Raw genomic sequence first — 7,027 nt, forward strand, 5'->3', positions numbered from 1 at the left:
CATATCTGTATTATCAAGTATCCAATGTGCCAATCATTGTTTTTATATACATCTATGTGTATAATATCAATTACAAGAACTTAATAATAAAGTTTGTTTTACATAGCACTTTTTAAAAAAGTCATTTCAAAGGACTTTAAAGTACATTTAAAGCATATTTCCCAAAATACAGTAAAATTAAAGAAAATTACAAAGCCTCTAAAATAGAGTAAATATAGAAGATAGAACAACTAAATATATTTCATTACCTCTGAAGGAATCCATGTCTTGACGTTAGCAAAATTAGTATAAAATACAATCCATTTTTCTTCGTTTGTTTTTTTAAATGCCTTTTTAAAGATTTATCTGTAAGTAAACAATTGTGATAAAAATATTTTCGTATTTTTTTATTAGTTTTATATTTCTTTGATTTTTTATCACAGTGGGACACACATGAGAGGTGGTTGTCCAACGCCCAGGATGACAGGATTTGATCTCACATCCTGTAATGTGCGGTAAATATTCAGTGGAACATACAAGGAAGTTTCAGATATAGCCTTGCTACATCACTTTCCATTACTATGGTCATGCTCTGAGCAGCACAGATGTTGTTTTAAAGCTTTGGAAAATGTAGCATTTGAAGTCAGTCAAGGTTCTTACTTCAGCTAAGTCTGAACTATAAGCTTTCAGGAAAGCTGGCATAAATACTATTGATCTGCATCACATGATATGGGATTAGAAATTAACTTGTTGATGGTGCAGATGATCATCCCAAGAAGACAAGTTAAATGTCATAGACTAGAAACCATTAAACTAACCTAGCCTGCCTTCACAAAATATAAATTTTACCAATCTCATTAGGTCCAAAAGCTATACCTATATTTCATGTCAGTGTTGCCCAATGAATGACATTTGTAGACAGGAGCAGCTTTTGTATGTGAAGGTGCCTAATATACTGTATATTTTATGGATTGTTTTATTGAGTGTTAAAAATTGACAAAGAATACTGCTGGGTAATTGGAAACTTGTCAGCTGGTGATGGTGGTGGGTTCTAATGCAGTGAATGCACGGTGCAATTTTTTCTTTAGGGTTGGGAAGTATGTAAGGAATTAAGAAGCTGTTACACATATACAAGCAAGGTTCTGTTTCTATTTCAAAGTAGGAGACACATTGACCTGACCTCATGGTACTTGTGAGGTATATGGAATGAAACCGCATGTACAGTACATTGACATAAGGGTGGTGGTGATGGTTCTGTGCACATATGTTTGTTCAAAAGGGAATCAGTGCATTTCCTTCAAAGATGCACTATACAGTATATCAGCATATATCAGGTGGCCTGGCGGCTGAGGCTGCTCTCTGTGTAACAGTGGACTGCAGCACAGAATGATGGAGCAATAGTGGGGGAGGGTGAGCAGGCTGTATGCAGCTTGCTGGCAGTTTGACTGCACTGTAGAGTAATGGAGCTGGCAGGGCGGAATCAATTACTGGCCAGTGTGAATTTTCCCACAGGCCTAAGCTTGGGAAAGAAGAACTTAGGCTGCAGCCTAGACAGCTGGCATGGAGTGTCCACCGGGAAAGGAGCCTACTCAAGAAGAAAAGGGGACGTTTCCCTGTGATAAACTGGTGACAGACTATAAATTATGCTCTTTTTTGTTAAAATGTTAGCACTTGTTACCTCTGCCTATCCCTTTTTATTTTGCCAAGCACATTTTGCCAAAGACAGGACACCACAAAAAAAGTGTTTGTGAAACACACAATGTTTGAAGAAGACTCAGCCTTAGGGACTCCAGACCTAGCTCGTAAACCAACATCTCCCAGTCGATTCACAAAGCCCCCTCTCCATCCTCTCTCCATTTACTGTACTATGTTATTTATGGGCCTTCCTTTAAAATAAAAAAAACACACTTTTATTAAGTTCTCTGCAGGTCTGTGACAAATTTTGTTAAACTTTCCTTTTCAATTCTGCGAATGTCAACATGTGCACAGGACTCACACCTAACCTAAGCTATTGCTAGTTTCACCTGAAGATATATTTCAATGTAATATTTTATGTATATATTTTTTCTTAATTTAAATCGGTGAATATACTGTGCTGTTTTGGCTTTTTGTTTTTACATATGTTGATAACAGTACTTGAGATATTTGAAAATTCTCAGGGATAAAATATATCATTATAGTTTGTATTGATTTTGTAACCGAAACATTGGTTCGATTTTTTTATATAGCCACTTTCATCGTAAAGATCCCAATGTAGTTTGCAGGTGCATTTCATTTCATTCTCCAGCTCACTACAGCACCCTCTATGCTGGCTTGTGGCAGTGTGTGGTGCAAAATGATCTCTCTTGTTTCAGTGGAAGTGTTAGGAATTTCTAAGGAAACTAAATATAAACAAGAAGTGGTAATGAGGATTGACAACATGAATTTAGCCAGCAGGGTTATCACTCTTAGTCTCTTAAATAGTGCCATAGGATCTTTACTAACTAGTAGCGGTTTCTCCAAACGGCAAAATGGCAATCTAAATTTACTGTTAGACTTCTAGGACTGGTATTGTGGCTGTTGTTTGGTACTGGTGTCACGGAAGCCGGAGGCTAGCCGTGGAGAGAACAGAAAGACCCTATGCGTAGCGGCAGGAACGGAGCAAACGCGGGGGTTATGCTCCGAGCTCGAGGTATTGGGTGGAGTCAGGGAAAAGAGATCCCCAATACCTCCTGACGCCTAAATCAATAATGACCTCACTTAAACCTAATTTAACTGAAAGGATATATATATATTCCCAGACACCAAGACATACCGGAAGAAGAAGTAAAGCACAAGGAATGTAGGAACAGGACAGAGAAGGTGCGCCCTCTAAATGTACAGGTCGTGACAACCAGCAACCACTGAGGTACCAGTTTCAATTTTAAAAAGATTCGGACAACATAATGTATCTCATTAGCAAGATCTCATGTGAAACTCTTGTTGCAATGTTGTTTTTTTCAGGATCAAATGCGTCATCTTTGCTTTCTACACATTACACTGAAGCTGAGAACATGAAGCCTCGTGCTCTTGTGAACACGATCAATAGCATCGACAAACAGTTTAAGGAAACTGTAAAGGATGTCACTTCCTAAACATACTTATACATAAGGAGGTATTTGTTTAGCTTTGGGGAAACTTCCAGCACTGATAAAAAACATCTTAAACACTGGAAAGTGTGATAAAAAATAATGCATTTTAGGTGTCCTGGGAGAATACAGGTGTACAATGTGGTTTGTATATTATTGCTCCATTGTTATACTATTTTAATGTTGTTGTTTTTTTATCTTTGTGCTTTATGAAATCTCTTTTATGCCTCCTTGGTAGAAATGCTTACAACAAAATCACAACTTAAATGTTTAAAACAACTTAATATGTTTTTGACTTTTTTCTGTCACATAAATAACCTTGTTAACATCAAGACCTTTGCATAAGACAAGCAGGGTGATCATGTAGCATAAATATATTATTAGAATGGAATTTTATAGGTGTCAGTAATTCTGAAGTAATTATGCATGAACGAATGTATGATTTCCTGTTGTGTTCACATTTAGGGCATATGACAAGAGCACAAAATTATGCAATAAATGGTAACACTTTATATTAAATAACATATAATGTATTTATTATGAATAAGAAATGTAATATTATCAATTAATGCAGAATACTAATAAATTCTTATAAAAAATAAATTATTACATGCATACAGTATGAACTCTAAAACTTTAAAATTACTTGATACTGCATTAAATTTGCAACTGCAGGATTCAGAAAAATTCCAAACTGAACACAATTGTTTCCCAGTGAAAATGCCTTCAAATCTGCCCACATATCAAAGAGAAATCATTCAATGAATGACAGGCAAACTAAAGCCTTGTTTTTGTGATGATTTAATGTGTCATAATTATCCATGATGAGAAACTTGATAAACAGGATTTACTAGGAAACAAAGTCTAATACTGGATTGTCCTGTTGTTATGTTTTCCTCACTGAAGACCACCAAAGGGCCTGTGACTAGCCCTAAAGCCTGGGGAAGTCAAGGCACACATAAAAATTAACTAAATATGACTCACACTTCACCTCAATAACCTACAGGAGCATACACCTGCCAAGACACGGCAGAGGTGCTCTGACTCTCTGCAATGTCAACATTACCTGGTTAGGATCACAGAGATTTGCTGAGGCTCTTAAGAGTGTTTGGTCCTTCTGCACTTGGAGTGATGTCATGGAACTAGTCCTGCTTGAAGCAACTCCACTGGTCATCTAAACATACTAATCTAACTCGCTGGACTGTGAACTTTAACCTTATGGGGTCTGCAGACTGCAGGCCTGGCTGATGGGAACGGTAGCAGCCTTCCCCACTCGCATGGGAGTGCACTCCGTCTGTGGGAGCTGAAATTTAAGATCACCCAACTTAGAGAGATGAAGAACAAGGAGGGACAGATGTCTGGACACACTCAATGGAAAACAAACAAACAAACTTTTCTTTAAAAAATACAGTCACATCCTCTCTCTCTCCCCACCACTCTTCAGACCACAGCAGAAGAAAATCAAACAGAAAGAATAGCCAGGAGAAAAACAAAGGAAAGGAAAATGTGAAAAGGGGCAGGAGGATTGGAGTTTGTCTGGCCCTCAGCTAAGGAGAATGAAAAGGGCTCTAGAAATGATTGGTTGCTGGAGCCAGTAGAGGCGAGTCAGGAAATTCTGGCTAGCTGGATAACAGCTTTCAATGGATCAGGGAAGGTTAAACTTTTTATGTCCTTTTAGTCTGAGACTCATTGTGGAGTTCCTAATCCAGGGACCATACAGTGGGTGGGTCCAGCTGAATTCAATCATACAGACATTTAGCCGCTTTTTAAAAAAAGGACCATGCTCAAGTCAACAATCAATGCGTCCTTTGTTTACAACACATACAAGCTGAGAACAGTGATTTATCTGAGCAAAAAAATGACAGCATTTGGATTAAAATAAAATACCAGAATAACCACACTAAACACTTCCATGCAAGTGTGGATAACAGTTTATTGGCTATTTTTTAGATAGACAGAATTAAATATTAATGGGAAATTCATGTTCTTTTACATGCTGAATAAGACTGACTACACTGTCATAAAGTGGACAGAAACAAAAGGCTATATGGACATCATTTTTTATGTTTGATAAGGTATGTTTAATTCTATATGTTTAAAAACACGTGCACACCCAGGGGGTTACCTTCCACAACCTGGAGTACAAATATCTGTCAGGTCTGTCATTTGTATAAAATTCCTAACTATCCCCAGTGGTGCACTGAAGTTATTAGGTTCTTTTCAGTACACAATTATGATTTTGCCTATTTAATTAATAAATTTTGTCCAAGCAGGGCCATACCATCTTTAAATTTAATTTTTAATAATATTATTTGTAAGAAAACAATCAAACCATTAATCTAGTTTGACTTCATACAATAGTTAGCACCATATTAGAATACAATTAACTTTGAATTAGAATTAGAACTAACTTTATTTGTTGCAATAGACAGCAATTAATGAATTGTCAAACATAAATACATAGGGCTGAAGTCAAGAGCTGTAGTTAAAATAATAATATTTCTACAGAAGAGAAGGTAATCACATAGGACATAGATGTAGAATAGGGAATTCCACACCAAAACTACCTTGCTATTTACTGTGATATACCATCCTCAGTCATTTTGGCAGTCTGAGCGGCTTTTGGAAAACCTGTTTATATTTAGTTCAGGAATAACTTTAGCACAAAGCTTTGTCCGGAGCAGAAGGTGAAGAATCAAAAGCTTCTCCCTGCCCCGTCCATTTTTCACATCTGTTTTCATTTCCACACTATATCTTCTGCCATTCTCTCCCAGCCTCTGCATATCATGAAACTTAAGCTCCTGCACCCGACCCCACTGGCAAACACCCCTCCCTGTCCTCCTTCCTCCTTTAAACCCTACTCCTACTCTCCCTCCCACATTGAAGTTGCTGAATGGCAGGTATAGGATGTCAGGTTGGTGTGCACACAGGATGCACGGGGGCATGTGAGCACTGCAGCAGCAGACAGCTCCCATAGTTGACCTAGTAAATCAATCCGGGGTGGGGGGGGGGGGTTGTTTAAGGAGAACCTATTGGATTGACAGTGGAAATGTCTGACAAACACAGGCAGTGAGAGAGGAGGCTGTCGGCGGGTGGGAGAACGCTGGCTGAGCGTTGGTCACACGGAGATTGAATTACAGCTGAATTAGATCAGAGCTGTGGGAAACAGCACCTCCTAAACACACACACAGACACCACACACGCACACACAGTCACACAGGGAGATCTCGGGGAAGATAGAGGAAGGCAGCTGGGCAACCGCCAACTTTTAACAAATGCTTGCTTATACCTCTTAGCTTCCTGGCATTGCTAGGGGTTGGTTTTGGCCAGTGGGTGAGGGGAAGGAGGGGGTGGCAGTTTAGTGGAAGTCTAGTTGGGAAGCAGGCCCTGGCCTTGACTTTAAGGCTGTGACTGAAGAATAAAGAAAGAAAAAATAGGAAGAAACCCAAAAAACCAAGCAAGCAAACCGTCAACAACTTAATTTCCTTCCTTTTTCATATGTAAATGTCCAGTGAGTGACAGTTTTTTAGAGTGAGTAGTGAGCTTGGTACACACAAAAGTGAATGGACAGTTTAAGAATGCAGTCCACCAACTCTTTAATATCTTTCAGTGACTGAATATAACCCATAACATTGTGGGGAGTGGCTGAACCTTAAATCTTCGTCAGATGCATTTCCATTGGAGTGTTCTATACCGGTGTGATCTTTATAAAAATATTTTGATACCTAAGTAAAATATAATGTCTACACCAAAATGGCATTAATTTTTTGGTACTGTACTGATCGTCCAACAGTTGTAGTTTTATACAGTCTTTTAAAAAATATATTAATATCTTTTATATATGACTTTTGTGTGTATGTACAGTATACATGCACTCTTAATCTGTGTGTGCTGTAGGGTATGAAAAGATATATGAACAGATTATCTGATTTACTATGGCA

The 7,027-nt window shown here is 38.1% G+C and overlaps 1 long non-coding RNA gene across 1 annotated transcript; it reads left to right on the forward strand.

Moving 5' to 3' along the window:
• Positions 1 to 442: 442 nt before the first annotated feature.
• On the forward strand, positions 443 to 3,125 carry LOC107078599 (uncharacterized). The gene is made up of 3 exons (XR_001479553.2): positions 443 to 494; positions 2,760 to 2,866; positions 2,962 to 3,125. It is a non-coding gene; the product is annotated as an uncharacterized lncRNA (long non-coding RNA).
• Positions 3,126 to 7,027: the final 3,902 nt, after the last annotated feature.

This window comes from Lepisosteus oculatus, chromosome 10 (assembly GCF_040954835.1).
Source record: "Lepisosteus oculatus isolate fLepOcu1 chromosome 10, fLepOcu1.hap2, whole genome shotgun sequence".
Lineage (NCBI taxonomy): Eukaryota > Metazoa > Chordata > Actinopteri > Semionotiformes > Lepisosteidae > Lepisosteus > Lepisosteus oculatus.